The sequence below is a fragment of the Neofelis nebulosa genome, chromosome 5 (assembly GCF_028018385.1).
Source record: "Neofelis nebulosa isolate mNeoNeb1 chromosome 5, mNeoNeb1.pri, whole genome shotgun sequence".
Classification (NCBI taxonomy): domain Eukaryota; kingdom Metazoa; phylum Chordata; class Mammalia; order Carnivora; family Felidae; genus Neofelis; species Neofelis nebulosa.
This window is the reverse complement of record NC_080786.1, coordinates 34044017-34069562: the sequence shown is the minus strand read 5'-3', so window position 1 is coordinate 34069562 and position 25546 is coordinate 34044017. Positions and strand designations below refer to the sequence as shown.

Genomic DNA, 25546 nt, shown 5'->3' with positions numbered 1-25546 from the left:
GGAGTGGGGTGGTTGGGGGAGAGGTGATAGGACTTCAGGGAAGGTACTCTATTCTGTTTCATTGACCTATCTACTCCTGTTCCAGGGCCATACCACTTTACCCTAGTTTTGTAGTATTTTAGTATCTGGTAGACCAGCCCCTTCTCCTTTCTCATTAAGGGTCTGTGAGCAAGGGAGTAAAATGCTCAGATTTGATTTTGATATTTCGTTCTGCATTTTAAGATGGATTTATAGGAGGGGCGCCTGGGTGGCTCAGTCGGTTGAGCGTCCGACTTCGGCTCAGGTCATGATCTCACAGCTCGTGAGTTCGAGCCCCGTGTCAGGCTCTGTGCTGACGGCTCAGAGCCTGAAGCCTGTTTTGGATTCTGTCTCCCTCTCTCTCTGCCCCTAACCCACTTGTATTCTGTCTCTGTCTCTCTCAAAGATAAATAAACATTAAAAAAAATTTAAGATGGATTTACAGGGGGCAAAATTAGAACAGAGAAACAGAATGATATTGCAGTAATTTAAGTGAGCGATGTGAAGGCCGGAGCCAGAGTAGAGATGTTCAGAAATAAGGGAAAGAATTAATTAGACATAATCCAAGTTATCAGATTAAAAAAAAAGAGAGAGGCATGGGCCTATGAACATAACATGTGTGTGTACTTCTGTATAACGAAATAGGAACTGGTTTTAGACCATGTTTAACTGCCTTCACTGGTGCAGTCCCCAGCTGCTTTCATCAGAAGACAAACCCCAAGGAGCAGGTCCCTCTGAGGTCCTGGAGCTCCCGGCTGGCTCCTGTGGCATCTCCCTCAAAGTGAGGGAAAGCAATTCAGGCAGTGTTGTTCTTTACTGGCCACTCAGGGACAGAGAACATTTCAATCCATTCTTACCACTTAATAAAGAGGATTTGGGGGCCACCTCAGGTCCCCATGTTCTCTCATAAAACTAGTTTAAATCTTCATCTCCCATCATGACTCCCTGCAAATGGGATCCGCCTGGGTGTGGAAGGTTTTTCTGGAAGTTTTTGAATCTCTTCTGCAAAGCTTTCCAAAGTGTGACTCTGCTAACTGTTGTCACCCAAAGCTCAAGCTTCGAAGGGTGACGCAGGTTCAGGATCCAGCATGGGAGTCATGCAGGGGTGATGGCAGAAACAGCTTGGTGAGGGGCTGTCTGGTCATCATCACATCAGGGAGAGCCACCCTTCCCTATTCACTCAGCCAGCAGAGCAGGGCCCAGGCCCGGGCACCGGCGCCCTCCTTCTGTGGCAGCTGCAGGGGAGAAGCCAGGGATTGGAAAGGTACCACGCTGCACTTCAAAGTAATTCTACACTTGAGAATAGAAAGTGAATTTTGCTAGGGTTTGTGTAAGAAGAGCTGCTTAGCAAATCACTGCCATCTAATTATAAAAAGAAAATTATGTTTCTTCTCTCTCTATTCCAAATATATATGTCTACCATTTAAACGGCATTTGCTTTGGGCAGGCGGGACCAAACTGTGCTCTGCAGCCTGGCCTGAACCCACAGTGGTCAAGGTAAGTGCTTCTGAGAGGTCAACTTTTTTGCAAGGGATAAATCCAGGAGCACCCATTCGCCCTGCTCCCTGGTGGTTTCTCCCCAGCTATCAGCCACCTGGATGGAGGCCCAGGGGGCACCTGCTGAATTAGATGGGTACAGGAAGCTGAAAGAGCCAGTATGCAGAAACTCAGGAGCCAGGCTCCAAAGTCTGCTTCAGTCTGAGGACAGGCCCAAACCAGCCAGGCCTAGTGACCAGGGAAACAGCTGCAGTCCTGCCTTCCCATGCAAAGGATGGAGTCAGTGTGCAGTAAATGGTTGCGTGTCTTCATGTTGGGTACCGGCACGTGGTGTCTGTCGTGTGATCCTTTACATTTTAATTTTTTTATTTTTCAAAATTAAAAAATAAACCAAGTGCACAGATGACTTAGGGGTTCGCAGCTGACAATAAGACTAATGGGAGTCGGGGAAAACCACAGCCGCCCAGGCTCTCTCTGCCTCCCTTCACCAACCAGCTGCTTCTGTGCCTCTGTGGCTCCAGCTGCCTCATAACATCCTCATGCATAGGCTGCTCTGCCCCCTCTCCTCACGCATGGGACCTTTGCTCCACCGCAGCACTGACCATGTATGGTCAGACCCCCGAGGGACATGCCCCATGAGCACCAGGAAACAAAAGACATGTCATTTTTGGTCTATCTAGTTCTGGGAGCAGCACAGGGTAATTAACAGAAGGACCATATGCTTGGGGACCAGATGGACCTTGGTTAGATCCTTGGACTCTGCTTTCCTCAGGCCTTGACTGGAGGTGGCCTATTCAACCACCCTGAGTCTCAGTTTCCACATATGTAAAAAGCCAACAGCAATTGCTGTGAGGCGTAGACGTGGCTAGTATAAGAGTGTCTAGGTGCCTGGGTGGCTCAGTTGGTTAGGCGGCCGACTTCGGCTCAGGTCATGATCTCGCGGTCCGTGAGTTCGAGCCCCGTGTCGGGCTCTATGCTGACAGCTCAGAGCCTGGAGCCTGTTTCGGATTCTGTGTCTCCCTCTCTCTGACCCTCCCCTGTTCATGCTCTGTCTCTCCCTGTCTCAAAAATAAATTTAAAAAAAAACGTTAAAAAAAAAAATTTAAAAAGAGTGTCTAGCCCAGGGCCAGCCCACAAGTCTTTGCTGAAGGGAGGGAAGGAGGAAGGAGGAAAGGAAGGGGGAGGGGAGGGAATGGAGAGAGACTGATGGTCTTTAAACCATGCCAGTCGAGGAGCAGTTGAAGAAAGTGGAGCTGGTGCTGGAAAAAAGGCAGGATTGTCAGAGATTCATGTGGTACAGAGCCAGTGGGGGCAGGTTAAGGGGAGAAAGGAAAGAACTTTGCAAGGACAAGAGATTCCCAAGTGGAAAAGTGGATGGGTTTGGGGGCAGCAAGCTCCCTATCTCTAGAGGGGTCCAGCTGAAGCCAAAGACCCACCACACCCTTCACAGGCTGTAAGAAGGGACTTCCTGTTGAACATTTCCCAGCCTTTATTCAAGGGGACACTTTCCCATTTGGGCCACATTTATTTACTAGTGAATTATTACTGGCTTAATCTTTACCTTAAAATCACCATACTTCTGGGGCGCCTGGGTGGCTCAGTCGGTTGGGCGGCCGACTTCGGCTCAGGTCATGATCTCGCGGTCCGTGAGTTCGAGCCCCGCGTCGGGCTCTGTACTGACGGCTCAGAGCCTGGAGCTTGTTTCGGATTCTGTGTCTCCCTCTCTCTGACCCTCCCCCATTCATGCTCTGTCTCTCTCTGCCTCAAAAATAAATAAACGTTAAAAAAAATTAAAAAAAAAAAATCACCATACTTCTTTTTTTTTTTTTTAAGGTTTTTTGTTTTGTTTTGTTTTGTTTTGTTTTGTTTTTTGTAATCTCTACACCCAACATGGCGCTTGAACTCAAGACCCTGAGATCAAGAGTCGCACACTCTTCTGACTGAGCCAGCCAGGCACCCCCCCCTCCCCATACTTTTTAACTTAAAATCTCTCTCTAGCTTTAATTTGGTAAATGTGCTGCCGAAGCGAGCACTCTCTAGCTTTAATTTGAACAAAATATCCATTTAAAAAATGGGTATGATGTGATGTTTGGGGTTTTTTTAAGTTTTTATTTATTTATTTTGAAACAGAGAGCAAGTGAGCTGGAGAGGGGCAGAGAAAGGGAGAGACAGAATCCCAAGCAGGCTCTGCACTATCAGTCCAGAGCCCGATGCAGGGCTCGATCTCACAAACTGACACAGGGCTTGATCTCACAAACTGTGACATTGTGACCAAAATCAAGAGTCAGATGCTTAATCCACTGAGCCACCCATGCACCACATGCCTGGGTTTTATAATACATATAAACATGTGTATTAAAATGAAATGATGCTGTATGTGTCCCACCTAAAGTTCTCTCCCTGACCACTCTGAGAAATGTGCTGTATGGGATCTGAATCTAGACTAACCATGCTCTGGGGGCCCCTGCTGTGTCTATGATTCTGTTATCTGCGGTTACAACCCTGAGGGCAGGCAGCAAAGTCACAGATGGGGCCTGGGTCCTTGCAGCACAGGATGCTCTTAATCCTTATGGCCCTTTCTGGTCTCCCAAGCATGTTCTCATGCGTGTATTTCATCTAATCCCATGACAACCCTGAGGGCAGGCAGCAAAGTCACAGATGGGGCCTGGGTCCTTGTAGCATGGGATGTGCCCAAGGCCCTCTAGACAGAGAGGACAAGAGCCGGGGCACAGAGTCCCCAACTCTCCATCCCCTCCTCATTCTACCAGCACATTAGGGCACAGCCAGATCCATCCCTGGTGCTCTCCCAAATCTCACCCGTTAGCTTCACAGCCCAGATGTCAATCATCTGTGATGTGTTTCATCCATCTAGGTGGCCAGATGCCAAGCTCTGGAGATGAAAATAGGCCCCTCTGAGACAGAGAACGTCACTTCAGCAACCAGCAATGACCCACACTGTCATTTGGCCACGTGGCCCTCAGTAGTCCCCACCTGATAAAGCTACCAAAAACACCTAAAGGTCAATGAGTGGGACATTAAAGAGTTAAACACACATTGCTACTTCATGAACCCTGCAAGAGGGATGGCTGCATGGAGCTGTCTTGGATCATGCCAACCTGCTAAAAGGCCCTAGGGGCGCAGTGGTGGGGGCGGGGGGTGCAGTCTCTGGGAGCAGGCAAGACCAACCTCATCATACGCAGCAGGAACACCACCTAGAAGACTGGAGATGAGCACCAAGGAATGCATGTCAGGCGCGAAGGGGTGCAACACACTGTCACCTCAACCTCAACATCAGCTCTGTTGTCTGAAGCATGCACTAAAAACTTGCCTGCTCATTTTCACTCTTGACCCCGGACTCTACTGTCACAGCCGGATAGCCTGGCTGGGAGGGCAGAGCCGCAGTGTAGATCCTCAGTAAACAATAGTGAGACAATGTGGCTTAGACCAGGGGATCTAACCTGGAATCCAGGGCTTGTTGGAGATCCATGAATCCCCTGAATTGTATGCCCAACTCTGTACACCCAAGCAACTTTTCTCTGGGTTTCTCACTGGCATATTAAAGAGGCTGTGACCCAAAAAGGCAAAAACCATTGCTCTGGACACCAGACCCTCAGCCTTCTTGGCTGCCTTTCCCATTCAAAAGTTTGCTGAAAGTGGCACTAATAGTCCATCTCTGTATATAGTGACTTCACAAGAATCTGTGGAAGATCTAAGCTCTGCCTATTACTTTCCTTGGGTTTTGTTATTTGCAGCCGAAAGCAGTCCCACCGACCCAGTACCATAAGGCCAGTGGCAACACCCAAGATTGGGAGGGTTGGCAAGGACAAAATTCCTCTCAGAACTTGAATTCTCTGCTCAGCCCCTAGACAATGGTTACTTGCCAGATGCCCCAGGGCACAGGGAGCTCACCCAGCTACTCCCTTTTTCCCCATCCCCAGACAAAGGTAGCTGTCCATCTTAGATGGCTGGATGCCTGCCCCAAGCCTGGCAGGGACAGAGCCTCTGGGACTCAGCGCACACTGTTGATGCTTGAGAATATTCCAGCTTTGCACATGCACGTGTTCCCATTCAGCTCACATACGTATGATTTGTACAAACTATACAACGCTCACAAACAGGTATATTTTCAATCACTTGCAGGAGGAACACTCCATCGGGGCACACGTTTCATGGGCAGAACTGATTACAGGCAGTGTAAAATATAAAACGAAGGTCACACTTCCTGAGAACTCACTTGATCCAGCAGGCTGGTCAACATGCAAATCTGACTGACATGAGGACCAGTCACCCCAGGAGCTAGTGTGGTTCATCACAGTCTGGTAGTCCTCCCTGGTTCCAGGTGATCATCAAACTCGGGCACCAGCCCCAGAGATTTGTCACTTTGTGAGCAGCTCAGATCAACTGAAAGTGTGAAATACCTATGGTTAGAGCTAATAATAGACTAAAAGTTATACCTGCCACAAAAATGTCTTCTGTAGGCGAAAGTATGAGTTGTGGAAAATGCAAAGTGCCTTTTTCCAAAGCAAAGCAGGCAAGCCTGGAAGCCTCACCAGGGTTCAGCAAGGAGCTCTGACCCTCCTCTCCAGAAAGAAATGTTGAGGCCAGGGGTGGGGGTGGGGGCAGTTTCTGCTCCAGCACCCGGCATACCCAACACCACCGGCCTTCAAAGAGGCTGGGAGACCTGGCATCCTTGAAAACCCCAGAACATCAAAGCCTAATACCTCCCGACCTGGCAGAGAAAGTACAAAACTACACCATAAACCGCAGACAGAGAAACTCACTGGCTGCTGGGAGCGAGAACAGATTCAAGGTTGAAAAACATGGCCCCAAACATTTTCAGCCCCAGTCAGCAGGGACACGCAATTTACAGGAAATTAGGAGATTTATAAAATGTTAGCCAGCTGGAGTTTCTTCCCTGGGAAGAGAAGCAGGAGAAACTCTTAAGAACTGTCTCGGTGAAGTACTGTGCTCACTGCAAAGCCCCTGACACGTGTCAGTTATTAATACCAAAAACTCACCACCCCACACTTCAACCTGTACTTGGCAACAGGCTGTACCTGGAGCCCTAAAGCCGGGGACAGCCAGACCCTCAGAAGAGGGGCCTGAACAGCCACATGGTCTCTAGATAGGATCCTGGGCAAGTTACTGATAACTTTCTAGCCACAGCTCCTCATGAGCATATGGGGATTACAATAAAACCTCAGGCAGAGTCTTGTCAAACGATGAGAAAACACACCCTGGTCAAGTGCCTGGTCTGTGTGAGCCCTGCTGGCTGCTACTATTGCAATGGGGCTTCAGGGTTTTAAGTCAGATTTCCTTATTACTCTTTTGAGGCTAGAATCCTGAGCCTTGTCACTCATTCTCTCTGGTCAGGTCCAGGACAGAGTGTGCGTCTTGGAGAGGCAAGAACCATTTAACCCACGAGGTTAGGTACCAGCAGGGGCCCATGGGGGGAGGAAGGGGAATCCCAGAGCTCTGCCAACCGAAGAGGCGGCCCTTGTCTCTCTCTCTCCAGACTCGGCTTTCTCCACGGCCAGCATAGACCTCAGTTCCAGCCACAGAGTTGAACTGGATGTCCAGTGCCCGTGCTCCTAGCAGGCATCATCTCTTCTAGGAGGCCTTCCCTGCCTTCCACACTGTCTGATCCCACAACCCCTGCGCCTCCCTAATCCCGTTATTGAGCACACTGCGCTGTCGCTCATGTTTTACCCTTACCCTCCCCGCAGAGCAGGAACAGGCGCTATGCCCCACACAGTGGGCACCCCAGCCAGGTCCGGTCAATGAATGAGCCGGGCCTCAGTTGTGACTACAGTCCCAAGACCCGCGGCGCAGGGAAGGGTTGTTTGTGCAGCAGGCTGCTTTTTATTATCGAGATAAATTTGACAACACCCCTGGCGGATCCCTGCTTAACGCCATTTTAAAGGGGGAGAAAGAGTACCCCCCCCACCCCCGCCGCCCACCTCCCCGCGGGTCCTCACCCAGGCAGACCAGAAATCCTAGGGCGGTTCCGTGAAAGGGTTTCCCTGGGCGGCGGACAGGCCCTCCCCACTGGGGTCTCTATTGTGGCGGATTTCTCGCTCGCACAGCGTTATGCCGGAGCCTGCGGTGGGAGCAAAAGGCCACTCCCCGCCAGTACCAGGGCTCACGCCGCGCGTGGGGAGCGCCGCAGGGCACGGGGGGGCAGCCACACCTCCCGCCCGGAACAAAGCGCCGGGCCCTCTCCCCGCCCCGGCGGCTGCGACCACTCACCGCGCGCTCCAGCCCAGGCTCGGCTCCGGCCCTCAGGCCGCAGCCTCCATGCTCGCTCGGCCGAGGAGGCAGCGCCGCGCCCGCCCGGCCCCACTGCAGCCGGACTGGCGGCTCCCGGCCCGCCGGCCCTCCGGCCGCTCCGGCCCGTCCCCGCCCCGGCGCCTCCTTAAAGCGACCGCGCAGCCCGCGCGCGCCCCGAGCGCCTGGCGCGCCGCGCATTCCTTATATTGCAACAGCGCCTGCTAAAAATAGAGCGCCGCTGCGGGCGGGGTGGGGGAGCCGCGCCGCGACCCCGCCACCCCCGCGCGCACCCGGGCCCCCGGGACGCGCGGCCAGCGCAGTCCGGGCCACTAGCGCCGACTCCCGCGGCAGGCTCGGCGCGGGGCAGGGGGGCGCGCCGCCGCCTTCCCCGCACCCCCGCGCCCCCGCGCCCTTACCCGGTCAGACCCGCGGCGCCGCGGGGCTGGCGTTAAGGTGGACGCGGAATGGGAATTCGCCCGGGCCTCTTTAAGAGCCTCTGCGCCCCAACCTCTAAGTCTCCGCTCCGGCCGGGCCAACTTCTGAGCCTCCGGACGCCTCCCCAGTCCTTAGCGATCCCGGCCGCCACCTCCACAGCCTTCGCTTCGAATCCCCGGACGTGTCTCTTCCTAGATCCTCACCCGGCGCCTCTTCCCGCAGGCCCTCATGGTGCACCATTCCTGGGCCCAAAGTTCGTTGGGATGGATGCGACGGGCTCAGGACTCGCGCTCCATTTTATTGTTTCAGTTCGGCTAAGTCCTCGCCATCAACGACATTTTTTCCTTATTTTAAAAAATGGAATATAATTTAAAAGTGTACAATGACGTGGTTTTTAGTAGATTCGCAAAGTTGTGAAACCGTCACCATTATTTAATTCCAGAACATTTTCATCCTTCCCCCCCCCCCAAAAAAAAAACCCTCACCCATTGGCAGACACTCCCCATTCCCCATCCCCCCCAGTCTCTAGAAACCACTAATCTACTTTCTGTCCCTATGGATTTGCCTATTCAGGACATTTCATAGAAATGGAATCATACCACATGTGGTCTTTTGTGACGGCTGCTTTCACTCAGCACTATGTTGTCAAGGTTCATCCATGACGCGGCACGCAGCAGCTCATTCTTCTTCTGGACAGAAAATATTCCATTGTACGTAGACACCGCGTTTTGTTTATCCATTTCCGGTGACGGACAGTAAGGTTGGTTGTTCTTTTTGGCTATTGTGAATGAAGCTCCTGTGAGCGTTCGTGTACAAGTCTTTGTATGAACGTATGTTGTCCATTCTCTTGGGGGATAAACCTGGGGGTAGAACTGAGTAGAACTGAAGTAGGGGTAGAATTGTGGGTCATATGCTTAGCTATGTCGAACTTTGTGAGGGGCCCCCAAACTGTTCTCCAGAGCAGCTACACCACATTCCGACTCCAACCAAGGATGATGAGAGGACCGATGTCCCTACATCCTCACCAACACTTATTGTCTTTTTGATTATAGCCATCCTAGGGGGAGTGAGGTGGTACCTCAATGTCATTTTGATGATTGGTATCAATTTTGAAGACCTTTTTTTTTTTTTTTTTTTTTGTGGGTGGACCTTGATGATTACCTGGAACCACTTGACACAACCAGGGAACCCATCTGCTTGTCATTTTGAGAACTTCACTGTCTACCCCAAGCGTAAGAGGAGCTTCCTGCAGAGTCCTTCATGCCATACTGGGGCTTCCAATCCGATGCGGGTTTTGACTGGCACCCCAGGTACCGTGCCGCCATTTGGTGAGAGCTGTTGTGTCCCCTGCTTCCACCTGTTGCTCTGAATGAAGTCCCTGTGGCCCCCAGGAGTCCCCATGGGGGCATGTGGATTATGAGCCGTCATGTATCTCACCTTGGTAGGGAGTAAAAGAACTGGCTGAGGAGGGGGTTGAGGGAGAGATGCTCATCTTGACTGGCTGGGTTTTACCCTGAACCTGCTTCTTCCTCTCCCTTCCATTTACCACAGGCCTTAGGGGCGACTGGCCGAGACCTGTGTGTCCTGGTTGTCTGCCAGCCCCTCCTGTCCCCACTCTGTCAAGAGACGTCCTCTCCCGGTCCCTGATTGGCACAGCACTCTGGCAGAAATGCCCTCAGCGTGAGCTGAGACAACACCTGCATAAGACCAAAGATTTGTCTTTATACCACTTTCACATACAAATCTTTAAAAATCTGCCTTCTCAGAAATGGAACCTAAACAGCTAGCAATCACACACAGGTACCTGGAATTCTCTAATGCAGGTTGTGACTGGGGGCTCACAACAGGGCACTTGTCCCATTTGGGCCGTCTCCTCTGTTCTTTGAACCCTAAAATAAAGTATGGTTCATTCAATGGGAAACGGGCTTTGGAGAACAGGGTCGCTGAGGCCCGAGTGTGATAGTCGATTCATTCAGTAAACACCGCCAGAGGACCTACTGTGCCAAGTGCTGTGGCAGAGACCCACCTCCGGGCAAACTCAGAGTGCCATCCAAGGGTAAGTGGTGTGGAAGAGAGAGGTACCAGTGCCTGTGGGAGCCCAGAGGAAGGACACCTAACCCAATGTGGGGAAAGCATGGGTGCCCAGAGAAGGCTTTCTGTGAGAGGTGATGACTGAGCCAGGGCTCAAGGGACAAATAACACTCAGCTAGGCTGAAAAGGGAGAGAGAAACCTTTATATGCCGAGATATCACTGAGATGAACTCTCCAAAACCTCCAGCAGATCCGCGTGGCTGACCAGGTATGTTTGCAGCATGGTAGAAGGCCAGACTTCTGGCCAAAAACCCAGGCTGGACTCAGGCCCAAATTTCAGGCCCTGATGTCCAAGGCCAGCCACAGGGCCAGAAGCCAGCTCCTGCAATAGGGCAAAGACGAGAACCACTGGGCTGACCCAGAGCAGAACTTTCCTGCTCAGAGACACAAGCAAATGTACCACATCCTCTGCAGTGTCCTGTGCTGTCCTCTTTGCCCCAAGGCTTGCTGCATGCCATGCCTCAGAGCAGACCCAGGCTGGTGCCTGGAGGTTCAGTGGGCAAACCTAGGAGGCCTGGGGACTTTGAGGGCCAGGAGCCAGCCACTTCATTGTGGTGCAACCTTCCTCCAGAACCGCCTGCCCCAGTGTGGCCCCTGGGGATAAAAGCAGCTCTGGGCCCCCGAGCACTTTGGGCCCCAGACATGGGCACAATGATGAGTCTGTACACCTCCCAACAACCTGTGCGGAAGGTCTTACCTGCCCTGTTTGGGACATAAGGAGGCACAAACCCAATCCCATCCAGCCAGTAGACTGAGAGTCAAGGTCTTCTGACCACAGAGCCTGTACTCTTTCCCTTATCTCTAGTGGCCTCAACGGGCAGTCCACTGTGTGTGTGTCTGGTGTTGGGAAAGCAGGGAAAAGGTGGAGAAGATACTAGTCTCCTCAGGCCTGTGGCTACAGTTAGATCTTTTGTTGACCCTGAAGCACCAACCATGGGTTAGCAGAAGAGCCTCACGCCACCACCCCCCACCCCCACCCATTCATCCCCTCAGCTGACCTTTCCTCTGGGCCAAGTACAGGCTTGTATTCACTGGGCCACCCATGATATGGCACCAAGAACTACATGCTCCTCTCTCAGGGTTTTCATGGCTTGTACCAATCCAAATTCGGTTGTGTCTCATCTTCAGCTTTCCCTGCTGCCCCCTTGGTACACCCCCTCCTGCCCCAGTCCCATTAGAAGCTAGGCCTCAATCCTAGAAGGTAGGATTTTCTTCTCTGATGCTTATGGTTCCTGATGCTTGTGCTTTATCCCTCACAAGGACTCCCGGCTCCCTGGGGCCAGAGGAGCAGCTTTCAGTCAATCCAGGACGGAGTCATGGCCAAACTTCTCCAAAAACTTGTCCATACTCAATTCATATGTTTGTTTCTGATCATTTGTTTTTCTCTCCGTTGGCCCTTCCTCTGTTTAAACTAACGTCCAGTGGCTTTTAAATATTTTTGGCCGCAACCCATAGAAACATATAGGTTTTACATGGAAAACCAAACATGTACACATACAAGTGAAACAAAAATTTAAGGAAACAATACTGATCTTTACTATATGCGACACACTCCAATCTATTCTATTCCATTCTATTCTGTTTCATTAAAAAATGCTATCAGGGTCTATTAAACTGATTTCGTGCCCCATTAATGGGTTGTGACCTACAGTTTGAGAAGCATTGAACCCAGATATATTGACACTCCAAGCCTCAAGTAGTGACATTACAGCAGATATTTGGCAAGAAAGAAAAGTCAACTCTAAGATTTTAAAGCAGGTAAAAATTTGAAAATAAAAGAGTTTTGAGCCTCAAAAGCCTAGGAGATTTCCTCTTCTGGGCAGGATGTAGTAGGTTGTGGGAGCCAGTGCTCCTACTGCAACAAGATGAGATGGGGCTCTCCAGCTGTCCCCTCACTCCTCTCCCTGGACATTTGCCAGTTTGGGGCACTGCCTAATGATCAAGATTTGCCTAAAAGAAAGACCTATAATGGAGGAAAGAGAAACCTGTAAAGCTGTAGTGGCTACATGGGACTAGAATGAAAAAGGGACATGGAGGCCTTAGAAACACAACCAATTTTCTCCACAGAGCATTTGCCGAGTTCTGGGTCTGAATGTGCATCTAAAAAGCAGAGTGAAATCTTCCACAGTCTCACAGCGCTTAGAAAACAAAGGCTTCCCAAGAAGAAAGGGCCTGCCTCAAACACAAGGCCAGCTCCTATCTCATGATGTTTGCCAGATTTTGAATCTGCAGGGGGATGGAGTCTGGATGGTCAGTTTGAGAACTTCTGAAGGGCAGAACTGAATCTCCACAGTCCTTCATGCCTGAGGGTACAGGGGACCTGCAAGGCTCTCAGTCAAAATCCACATGTGAGGAATGCGGGTAAACAGAGAGAGACTGTTTTGCAAAAGTTGAAATCCAGCCTCAATTTAGCTTAATCCTTCACTGGACTGAGACAATCATCCCTCATGGCCATCTGCTTAATGGAGGAAAGAAGGAACATTCTGTGGCAAGTTATATCATCTGGAGTCTCTATGCCTCTTACACACAATGTCTGCATATAGTAAAAAATAACGAATCAAGTGAAGAGGCAGGAGACTAGAATAAATAAGCAAGAGAAAAAATAGACACTAGAAACAGACACATAGATGATTCAGATGGCAATTAATAGACAGACTTTAAAATAACTGTAGAAGCACTGGAACTCTCATACATTGGAGATGGAAGTGTCAAATGGAATATCCATGTATCAGCCAGAGTTCACTCAGAAACCACACAGTAATTTGGACAAGGAAATTTTAATGTAAAGAATTATTAAGTACAAAAATGGGCTACATACTAAGAGGAAAAGAGATTCTAAGGAATATAGTTACAGCAGGTATAGGGAATAGCCTCTAGTGCTGATGCAACACACCAAAGGAAAGACAAACCTGTATGAGGTCCCTCCTCGCCTTCTACTGACAGGCTGAGGTCCACACCTTATTGGAGACAGTGTAGCCATGACTCACAGGATGACAAAGAAGTTTGCTGCGGTTCCCTGCAGATGGAATGCACTGGAAAGCATTACTCTTGGGTACTGAGGGAAGCCATCCATGGAAAGGTGCTGCACTGTGGAATCTGCTAGAAAATTTCCCACAGGAATGATGCATTCGAAAGCTAACCTCTGTGGTAGTGGGAGAAGCTGCCAGTGGAGATGTGCTGTGTGTTTCTGGCTGCCATGTGTGCAGGAACCATGTGCTTCAGGGACTTGCCAAGAGAACACATCGGAACCTGGAAGAAAAGCACTTTCTCCTGCAGTGGCCTCCAGTACCGTCTCCTGACAAAGCTGAACATTGTGCCAGATGGCAGAAGAGAAAGGTTTCAGAGTCCAGCTTCATTATCACAGAGCAGGTAATAAGGATGGAAATCAGCTTTGAAAAGATATTTAATAGACTCTACTAAAGCTAAACATACACCTACCTTCTTTTTTTCTTTTTCTTTTTTAGAAAGAGAGCGAGCATGCAAGCAGGGGAGAGGGGCAGAGGGAGAGAGAGAGAGAATCTCAAGCAGGCCCCATGCTCATTGTGGAGTCTGATGTCCTTCCACCCTTGGATCATGACCTGAGCCGAAATCAAGAGTTGGACCCTCGACTGAATGAGCCACCCAGGCGCCCCAAACATACATCCACCTCCTGATGCAACATTTCTACTTGTAAGAATAGACTTAAGAGAAATTAGCAAATATGTTCACCAAAGAACATATGTTAGAATATTTATAGCAGCTTTAGTCATAATAGCCTACAGCTGGAGACAACCCAAATGTTTACTAGCTGGAGAATGAATAAGTAAATAAATCACAGTCCATTCATACAATGGAATACTATACTGCAGTAAATAAGAACAAAGTACTGATATAGAAACAACACGAATGAATCTCACAGACATTATATTAAGTGAAAGGAGCCAGATGGAAAAGACAACATACATGAAGTCCAGTACTAATAAAACTATGATGGTGATAGAAGTCAGAATAGTGGTTATCTCTTGGGGGAGGGGAGTAATACCTCAAATACAAAGAAGTTCCAGAAATATTGTGTATCTTGATGTGGGTGATGGTCACATGGATATATACAAATGTGAAAGTTCATCAAATTATGCATTCGTGATTAGAACACTTTATGCATTTCACTGCGTATGTGTTATACTTGGAAAATTCAAAATATCCTCACTTAGATTACTATGTTGAATAAAATAGAAGAAGAGGTATGTAAACTAGATAAAAGGAAAGAAAATGTCACCAGATGAGTGGACTCTACAAAAAATAAAAATGGAAATAAAATGCACACTCTAGAACTTATAAAGTATACTAACTGAAGTCAAGAACTCATCGGATCAGTTTAGTAGCAGATTGAACACAGCTGAGCACAGGATTGCTGAACTTGAAGACAAATTTAAAACTACACTGAAACAAAAGTTGAGGAAAAAAGACCCAGAGAAAAAGAGATATTAGCATAAAAGATAAGCAGGACACAGTCAGATGTCTAACATTCATATCACTGGAGTCCCGGAAGGAGAGGAGAGAGAGAATGAGACAGATGCAACAGTCAGAGAGATAATGGCAAAAAGTTTCCAGCCAGTGAAAGACATTAAATTCATAGATTCAGGGGGATTGGTGAATCCCAAAAGGGCAAGCACAAAGAAAAGTACATGTAGACACATCAGAGTTAAACTGCTGAAAACCAGGTAAAAAATAATTTTTTTAAGCATCAGATACCTTTCTTCAGAGAGAAAAATCCTTTATGAACATGTCCTGGAGCTGAGAAGAAGCTGAACTTGAGCTTGGGTGAGAGCCATGCCCCACTACACCAATGCTATGGCCTCGCCTCTCAACAGGAGACATTCTGCACCTAGGAGCCTGAGACCAGCATCCTGAGCATCTTGCCTCATGAATCACTCAACCCCAGCTTGCCAAACAGTGGAAAAATGATCATCCTTTGTAGCCACACGTTTTCATGTGTCTTCGTGTTTGAAACATTGTGACGCCAAGTCAGAGAAACACAAATTGCCTGGATTTTGAACCTGGAAGGCAGGATTTGCTCATTTCCATTTAGCCCCATTTTCTGAAGTCCAATTACCATTACCCTTGCTGACATATTCAAAAACATTTGAATCCTTGATGGTTAGAATTTTATTTTACTTTATTTTTTAAATGTTTATTTATTTTTTGAGAGAGTGATAGACAGAGTGCAAGGGAGACCCAGAATCCGATGCAGGCTCCAGGCTCTGAGCTGTCAGCACAGAGCCCAACGTGGGGTTCGAACTCATGAACTGGGAGATCATGCCCTGTGCCAAGGTTGGATGCTTAACTGACTGTACCACCCAGGGGCCCTGATGGTGAGAATTTTAAAACACTGGTTTTTTTTTTAACGTTTTGTTTGTTTTTGAGAGAGAGACAGAGAAAGAGAGAGAGAGAGAGAGAGAGAATGTAAGTGGGGGAGGGGCAGAGAGAGAGAGGGGACAGAGGAGCCAAAGCAGGCTCTGTGCTGATGGTAGACATTCCAGTGTGGGGCTCAAACTCAGGAACTGTGAGATCACAACCTTAAGCCAAAGTCAGACGCTTAACCAACTGAGCCACCCAGGAACCCAAAAACATTATTTGCATATTAAAACGAATATGGATATTGTATGTAGTCTTTGAAAATATGCACACATCTTTAAGATAAATCTTAGCAAAGTTTAGAGAACCCAGAAGGGCATTGAGCAGTATGCCCTCACTGGGACAGTCATTTACGAAGCTTCAGGGGACACACTGAAGGAGCAGAGTCTTTAGTATTGAGATCTGTGTGGCTGACTGAGATCCAGATCTGCCTCACAAGCTTCTTTTGTCTGCCCAAAAAGATGGGCAAGGAGTTCTGTTCTAATGAGAAGTTAGACAGGAAATAGGTCCTGCTCTCTAGTCTCCCAGGACAGCCTAAACAATCAAGGAGCAAAACTCATTACCTCTTTGGAGGTGTCAGGAAGTATGGAGGTCTGAGATTTTAACCTACTTGGAAGATAACAAGTTATCTTTCCATTGCCATATGGATATTGACAGAAAACATGAAACTCCTGGGTCAGAGGTAAAGGCTAGGTTATTCCTCGCAGTTATAGTAGTCATCAGGATATTAGCATTTTTGCACAGGATTCCGGAACCTCTATTCTCAGAGGACAATACAAAGAGGGCCAGGTACACCTGCATGTGAAGTGGGTTGTGTTATAGAAGAACCCTGAGCTTCAGGAAACAAGCTTTTAACTGGAGAGTAAATATGCTTGCTACAGATGGAGACGTGACCTCTACCTTCCAAGGCTATAAGCAAACCTGCCCTTTGTTTTAGAAGGAGATGCTCTCTCTATCTTTCAAGGCTGTTCACTGTGTAAATGTTCCTGAAAAGAAAGCTGAGAATAAGGGCAGTGAGTACCTCTGCTTGCAAAGTGTGCAGGAACATGAAAGACAGTTGGAGGAATGCCACTGACAGGAACCTGGGATCAGATGGCTGTTCGTGGTGCAGATGTCTCCTTGCTGTCTCCTCTAACCTCTGGATAAGCCTGAGCGGTAGGTAGCACAGGGCTCATTAGTCCTGCTCATGAGCAAAACCTGAGGGTCTATGGTAAGAGTCACTAGGAAGTAGCTGGTACAGCCTGCCCTACGGGGACTCACAATATAGATAGCAGTTGGATGGGACTCCCCAGTGACTGCTACAACATGAAAAATTGTAAGAGTCTGATGCAGGTGGGTGGCCTCAGAGACGGGTTGTTTCCATTTTGTGGCTCAAAGGCTTGTTTTCAAAGTCAGTCTCACAATCCACAAAAAATAATTGAACTAATAGGTGAGTTTATCAAGGTCTCAGAATACAAGGTCGACATACAAAACCCAGGGGCACCTGGGTGGCTCAGTTGGTTAAGCGTCCGACTTTTAGTTCAGGTCATGATCTCCTGGTTGGTGAGTTCGAGCCCCACACTGGACTCCACACTGACAAGGTGGAAGCCTGCTTGGGATTCTGTCTCTTTCCCTCTCTCTCTGCCTTTCCCCTACTTGTGCCTTTTCTCTGTCAAAAATAAATAAGTAGGGGTGCCTGAGTGGCTCAGTTGGTTAAGCCTCTAACTTCGGCTCAGGTCATGATCTCACAGCTTGTGAGTTCAAGCCCCACACCGGGCTCCGTGCTGACAGTTGAGAGCCTGGAGTCTGCTCCAGATTCTGTGACTCCCTCTCTCTCTGCCCTTCCCCAGCTTGTGCTCTCTCTCTCTCTCTCTCTCTGTGTGTGTGTGTGTGTGTCTCTCTCTCAAAAATAAATAAAAACATTAAAATAAATAAATTTAAAAAGTATATAGATAGATAGAAAACCCAGTGTATTTCTATGAACTGTCAGCACATAATTGGAAATGAAGTAAAAACATAAAAACAATTTTGCAATAGCATTTACAAACATGAAATACAGGGGTATCTAGGTGTCTTAGTTGGTCAAGTGTCTGACTCTTGGTTTCAGCTCAGGTCATGATCATGAGGCAGGTGAGTCTGAGCCCCGTGTCGGGCTCTGGGCTGGCAATGCAGAACCTGGTTGGGATTCTGTCTCTCCCTCTCTCTCTGCTCCTCCCTCATTCGCTCTCTCTGTCTCTCTCTCAAAAATAAATAAATAAACTTTAGAAAACACATGAAATACAAATGACTTCCAACAACTATAAACATTGCTGAAATGAAAAAGTAAATAAATGGAAAGATGCCATATTCACAATTGGAAGAGTCAATATTATTAAGATGTCTATTCTCCTCCAGTTAATCTTAAGATTTAATGCAATCCTAATCAAATTTCCAACAGGATTGTTTAAAAAATACTAAGTGACATTCTAAGATTTACATGAAAATAGCCAAAGCAATTTTCTTTAAAATTTTTTTTTTAAAAAACATTTATTTATTATTGAGAGACAGATAGCATGAGCAGGGGAGGGGCAGAGAGAGGAGGAGACACAGAATGCGAAGCAGGCTCCAGGGCTTTGAGCTGTCAGCACAGAGCCCGACGCGGGGCTCGAACTCACAAACCGTGAGATCATGACCTGAGCCGAAGTCGGACACTTAACCGACTGAGCCACCCAGGAACCCAAGCCAAAGCACTTTGCAAACAAAAAAACAAAGTTAGAGGAAGACTCAGTAGACCTGATGTTAAGACTTACTATGTAAGCAGCTCAGGATGCTATAGTAAAACACTATAAACTGGGAGGCTTATCAACAACAGAAATTTCTTTTCTCAGAGTTCTGGGAGCTGGAAGTCAGAGATCACGATGCCAGCATGGACAGGCTCAGGTGAAGGCTCTCTTCCTAGTGGTAGACTGCTGACTTTTCTTTGTGTCCTCACATGGCTACCTCTCTGGGCTCTTTTTATTCTTTTTCTTTTTACCCTTTGACCTTCTTCAACTTTTTCTCCAATCCCTCATTCCTGGTCTCTGCAACCACCAGTCTGTTCTTTATATCTATGAGCTTGTTTTTTTGTTTGTTTGGTTGTTTTTTTTCAATTCCACATATAAGAGGGGTCACACAGTATTTGTCTTCGTCTGACTTGTTTCATTTAGCAAAATGCCCTTGAGGTCCATCAGTGTTGTCACAAATGGAAACACTTCATCCCATTCTTTTTTATAGTTGAATAATATCCCATTATATGTATACTACATCTTCTTTATCCATTCATCCATCAGTGGACACTTAGCTTGGTCTCCATATCTTGGCTACTGTAAATAATGCTGCAATGAACATGGGGGTGCAGATATTTTTTCCAAGGTAGTGGTTTTGTTTTCTTTAGATAAATACCCAGAAATGGAATTGCTGGTTCATATGGTAATTCTATTTTTAATTTTTTTAAGGAAAACCCCATAATATCTTCATGGTGGCTGTACCAATTTCATTCCCATCAACAATGCACAAGGGTCCCCTTTTGTCCACCTCATCACCAGCACTTGTTATTTCTTGTCTTTTTCATAGTAGCCATTCTAACAGGTATGAGGTAATATCTCATTGTGATTTTATGTATGTATGTATGTATGTATGTATGTATGTATTTATTTACTTACTGAGGAAGAAAGAGAAAGCATGAGCAGGGGAGGGGTAGAAGGAAAAGGAGAGAGAGAATCTTGAGCAGCCTTCATGCCTGATTCAGGGCTCGATCTCACAATCATGAGATCATTACCTGAACTGAAATCAAGAATTGGATGCTTAACTGACTGAGCCACCCAGGCACCCCTTCATTGTGATTTTGATTTGCATTTTCCTGATGATTAATGATGTTGAGCATCTTTTCATGTACATATTGACTATCTGTATATCTTCTTCGGAAAATACCAATTAAACTTTTTAAATTAATATTTATTTATTTTTGAGATACAGACACAGAGACAAACAGGGGAAGGGAAGACAGAGAGAGAGACACACACACAAAATCTGAAGCACGCTCCAGGCTCTGAGCTGTCAGTGGAAAATATCAATTTAGAACTTCTGCCCATTTTTTAAAATCAGATTGTTTTTGCTGTTGAGTTGTATGAGTTCTTTATATATTTTGGGTTTTAGCCCCTTATCAGATCCATGATTTACAAATATTTTCTCCCATTCAGTAGGTTGCTTTTTCATTTCTCTCCTTCAGATGGTTTCCTTTGCTGTACAGAACCATTTTATTATGTCATTCCACTTATTTATTTTTGCTTTTGTTGTTTTTGCTTTGGTGTCAAATTAAAAAAAATAATTCCAAAACCTATGTCAAGTTACTTACTGTCTATGTTTTTTCTTAGGTTTATTCATTTATTTTAGAGAGACAGAGAGCGTGAGCAGGGGAGGGACAGAGTGAGAGGGAGAGAAGGAGAATACCAAGCAGGCTCCACACTGCCAGCATGGAGCCTGATGCAGGGCTCAAACTCACGAACCTTGAGATCATGACCTAAGCTGAAACCAAGAGTCAGATGCTCAACCGACTGAGCCACCCAGATGCCCTTGTCTATGTGTTTTGTTTTGTTTTGTTTTGTTTTGTTTTCTAGGAGTTTTATGGTTTCGGGTCTTACATTCAAGTCTTTAATCCATTTTGAGCTAATTTTGTGTATGATGTAAGATAGTGGTCAAGTTTCATCCTTTCACGTGTGACTGTCCAGTTTTCCCAGTACCATTTATTGAAGAGACTATCCTTTCCCCATTGTATATTCCTAGGTCTTTTGTCATGAATGATTTGACCATATATACATGAGTTTATTTCTGGGCTCTCTATTTTGTTCTATTGATCTGTGTCTGTGTTTATGCCAGGACCATACTGTTTTCATTACTATAGCTTTGTAATATAATATGAAATCAGGAAGCATGATGCCTTCAGCTTTGTTCTTTTTCAAGATTATTTTGGCTATTCTGGTTTTTTGTGGTTCCAGACAAATTTTAGGAAGACACATGGCAGAAAGAGAGGTAGCTAGCTCTCTGTCCTGTTCTTAGGACAGCGCTAATTCCATTCATGAGGGCTTTGCCCTCATGACCTAATTACCTCCCAAATGTCTCACCTCCAGACACCGTCCCATTAGGATTAGGGTTACAACATATGAATTTTTAGGGGACACAAACGTTCAGTCCATAACACTATACAACAGTAATCAAGACAGTGAAGTACCAGCATAAGGACAGATAAATAAATCAGTGGGATCAACTGGAGAGTCCAAAAGGAAACTCACACTTACAACCAACTGATATTTTTTTTTTCAACATTTTTTTTTTTTTATTTTTTTTTATTTTTGGGACAGAGAGAGACAGAGCATGAACGGGGGAGGGGCAGAGAGAGAGGGAGACACAGAATCGGAAACAGGCTCCAGGCTCCGAGCCATCAGCCCAGAGCCTGACGCGGGGCTCGAACTCACGGACCGCGAGATCGTGACCTGGCTGAAGTCGGACGCTTAACCGACTGCGCCACCCAGGCGTCCCAACAACCAACTGATATTTGACAAACATGCAAAACAACCCAATGGAGTAAAGCAAAGTCTTTTCACTAAATGGTACTTGCATCCGTATGGGAGGAAAGGAAAACAAACTTGACCCTTACTTCACATCCCACCCAAAAAGTAACTTGAAGCAAACCCATTCATGGGCACACCCATTCATGAGGCATGTAGCAACAACAAGAGAACAAAGTATTGATAGATGCAATAGATTCTCCAGGGGATTAGGCTGAGTGGAGAAAAGCCAATCCCAAAAGGCTGCATGCTATGTGGTGTGATCTATACATCATTTTCTAGCATGTGGCAAAATTCTAGAAATGAAGGACAGAACAGCGGTTGCCAGAAGTTAGGGACTGGGGGGAGAGAGATGGAGGAGGGAGATGGGTGTGGCTATAAAGGGCAACACAAAGCATCCTTGTGTTCAGGATCCTGACTGTGGTGGTGGATACATGAACCTACACAGGTGATAAAATTTTATAGACACACACACACACACACACACACACACAAACACACACACACACAGGAGTGGAACCAAAACTAGGGAAATCTGACTAAGAGGGATGGATTGTAACAATGTCGATATCCTGGTTGTGATATTATACTACAGGTTTGCAAAATGTTACCATTGGGGAAACTGGGCAACATGTACAAAGGATTTCATACTATTTTTGCGAGTGAATGAATCTACAGTTATCTCTATAAAAGCTCCAGTTAAAAATAAATTTGAGATGGATCATAGGCCTACATGTAAAATTTTAATAATTCCTTTCATTAGAACTTTTTTATAATTCCCAGGAGAAAATAAGGGACTGTCTTCATGACCTGGGAGTGGGCAGATTCCTTAGGAAAAGATTTTTTAAACAAGGCAAAGAAAACAATAAATATAGAATTAAAACTGATAAGTTAAATTTCACCAAATTAAAAACATGTCTGGTCATTAAAGTCATCACGGTAACTTCAAGCTGGCAGATGGGGGACGGAGTGTGGGGGAGTCCACATCTGATACTTCACCATTTGGGCTCAGAAGTAGCGCTCATCACCTCCACCCTGGCTGAGAAAAACTAATCAAATGGCTCCATCTGGCTGCCAGGAATGGCGGTGGCCACTGTGATCCTTGGCTGGGAAGCCACCTCCCAGCGATGGCCCCACACTGAGGAGAGAGGATGGCAGCTCAACAACAGCAACAGTAATGGCTTTATACTATCAAGAAAACTTAGGAGGCATTGTCTCTCTCCACAACATCCCTGAAAGTTGAGTACTCTACTTCCCATCTTAAAGTCTAGGAAACTGAACCTGAGGAAGTTGAAATAACTTCCCCACACTCACACAGCTAGCAGCTGGTAGGTCCAAGGACCCAACCTAAGTCTGTTAGACTTTTTTTAAAGTAGGCTTCACTCCCAGCATGTAGCCCAACCCAGGGCTTGAACTCACAACGCTGAGATCTAGAGTCAGATGCTTAAGCAACTGAGCCACTTAGGCATCCCACAAGTCTATTAGATTTTAATGCTCCTAGCTGCTTTCCTCAGAGCCAGTCACACTAGAGACATGCTGTCATTTATAGCAAAAGAAACCATAATATCTGGAAGCAGAGAGGTGTGAATATGTATACGCTTTTATCATCTAACGTGAAAAACCGGAAGCTACCTGGGGAAATACATGCATTGGTTTGTGATTTTGCTCTTAAAGTAAGTTCATTCGTGTTTTACACAGTCACAACACAATCCTCAGTGTTTTAATAAAGAAAATGCTCCTGGTATCCAAATTGGATCACAGAAGGGTTTCCCTTGAGCAAACCATCATCTTGTGGCAATGAACATAACCGGTAGGAGTAAGAATAATTTTTGTTTGTTTTTTCTTTCTTTCAGATGCCAAAACACAGCAGTAACCTTTAAGGTTAGAAGCTTTTGCATTAAACAGAGCAACACAAACAAAGTGCCTTCCTTAGGGCAGGACTTTTGGGCAAAGCAATCAAATCTTTGATGGATATCATAAAATATGTAAAAGATGGAAATTTAATTAAATCAAGATGTAAAAAGCTGGGGTGATCCATTTGGGGAAAAACTGAGGTGGCCATTATTGTCCAAACTGTACACTTTATTTTGAAAGTAAAAAGGGTTGATATTAATAATTGCACAGGACAGCAGGCATAACATCGGGGTATAAAGACATGTTGCCCTAAATTTGTCCTGCGGTTTAACTTGGCAAAGATGTGACTACATTTTATAATAGAGACCAACCAGTAGTGAGACATCTAACCCTTTCAAAAAGAACAAAAAGTATCTTTCAGTGTGCTGGCAGGAATTTGGCATCTGATTTGAATTTTATTTTGGAAATGAAGTTCTAAGGGAGATTTCAAACCATTCAAGAGCTTCAATAACCACCACTCTGTGGCACATTACTTGCATTTAGTAGACCCATTTGTAATGCTGTGTCTTACAGACACCCCTGTATAGATGTACCATAGTCTGTTTATCCATTCACCTATTGAAGGACATCTTGGTTGTTTCCAACTTGAGGTGGTTGTGAATAAAGCTGCTATGAACATTACGTGCAGGCTTTTGTGCACACCTAAGTTTTCCAATCAATTGGATAAACATGTAGGAGCATTATTGCTAGATCATATAGTAAGACTATATTTAGCTTTGTAAAAAAACCGCCAAACTGTCTTCCAAAGTGGCCGTATCCTAATTTGCATTCCCACCAGCAACAAATGAGAGTGTCTATTGCTCTGTTACTCTTTGCCAACTTTTGTGAACGATTATTGTTAGTTTTTTGGGTTTTAGCCATTCTATTATGTGTGCAGAAATGTCTCATTATTGCTTTAATTTGTAATTCCCTAGTGACAAATGTGGATGAGTATTTTGTTTTCATTTGTTTACTTTTCATCTGTATATCTTATTTGGTGAGGTATCTGTTCACATGTTTTGCCCATTTTTTAATTGGGTTGATCGTTTTCTTGTTATTGAGCTTTGTGTGTTTTGGATAACAGTCCTTTATCAGATATGTTTTGCAAATATTTTCTCCCAGTTTCCGGCATTTCTATTTAATTCTCTTAACAGTCTTTTGCAGAGCACATGTTTAAATTTTTTTATTTAAAAAAAATTTAGGGGTGTCTGGGTGGCTCAGTCGGTTGAGCATCTGACTCTTGATTTTGGCTCAGGTCATGATCTCACGATTTTGTGGGTTTGAGCCCCACATTGGGCTCGGCGCTGACAGCCCAGAGCCTGCTTGGATTCTCTCTCTCTCTCTCTCTCTCTTTTTTTTTCTCTCTCTCTCTCCCTCCCCCACTTGTGTGCTCTCTCTCTCTCTCTCCCTCAAAATAAATAAATACACATTAAAAGATTTTTTTAAATTTGAGTATAGTTGATGAGAAGTCGTTAATTTTAATGAAGACTAACTTATAAATATTTTCTTTCATGCCTTTGGTGTCATGTCTAAAAATTCAAATCCAAGATCACCTAGATTTTTTCCTATGTTTTCTTCTAGAAGTTTTATAGTTTTATATTTTACATTTGTCTATGATTCTTTTTGAGTTAATTTTGTGAAAAATGTAAGATCTGTGTCCAGATCCAATTATTCCAGCACCATTTTTTTGAAAAGATTATCCTTTCTCCATTGACTTTCCTTTGCCCCTTTGTCAAAGATCAGTTGACCACATTTATATAGATCTGTTTCTGGACTCTATTGTGTTCCATTGATCTATGTATCTTTTCTCTCACTAATACCATGCTGTCTTGCTTATTGCAGCTTTATAGTAAGTCTTGAAGTTCAGTAACATCAGTTCTCCAACTTTGTTACTCTTCAGTATTATGTGTTGGCTATTCTGGGTCTCTTTACCTTTTTTAATGTTTATTTATTTTTTGAGAGAGAGAGGGAGAGAGAGCACACATGTGAGTCGGGGAGGGGCAGAGAGAGAGAGGGAGTTAGAGAATCCTAAGCAGGTTCTGTACTGTCAGTATGGAGCCCCCTGTGAGGCTTGAAGCCACAAACTGAGATCATGACCTGAGCTGAAATCAAGAGTAGGACACTTAACCAACTGAGCCACCCAGGTACCCCTCCTTACCTTTTTATGTAAACTCTAGAATAAACTGGCTGATATCCACAAAATAGCTTGCTAGGATTTTCATTGGAATTGTGCTTAATCTACACATCACATTGGGAGTAATTGAGATCTTAAGAATATTGATTTTTTTCTATGCACAGACATGGAGCAGCTCTCAATTTACTTAAATCCTTTTGATTTCTTTCATCAGCTGGTATTGATTTCTAGTTTAATTCCACTGTGGTCTAAG

At 45.8% G+C, this 25546-nt stretch overlaps 1 protein-coding gene and 1 long non-coding RNA gene across 4 annotated transcripts in view; one reads left to right on the top strand and one right to left on the bottom strand.

The window, feature by feature from the left end:
- MRAS (muscle RAS oncogene homolog) overlaps window positions 1-8221 on the bottom strand; it is a 55476-nt gene extending 47255 nt beyond the window's left edge. Inside the window, exon 1 of one of the 3 annotated variants that reach the window (XM_058730003.1) lies at window positions 8202-8221. The gene's annotated coding sequence lies outside the window, so the exon portion shown is untranslated. Of the gene's footprint in view, window positions 1-5749; window positions 5882-7764; window positions 8109-8201 lie in introns of those variants that run through there. The other 2 variants (XM_058730001.1, XM_058730002.1) reach the window with 2 other exon arrangements.
- Window positions 8222-8969: 748 nt separating this feature from the next.
- LOC131511897 (uncharacterized) lies at window positions 8970-10139 on the top strand. The gene is made up of 3 exons (XR_009261799.1): window positions 8970-9050; window positions 9405-9530; window positions 9772-10139. It is a non-coding gene; the product is annotated as an uncharacterized LOC131511897 (long non-coding RNA).
- Window positions 10140-25546: the final 15407 nt, after the last annotated feature.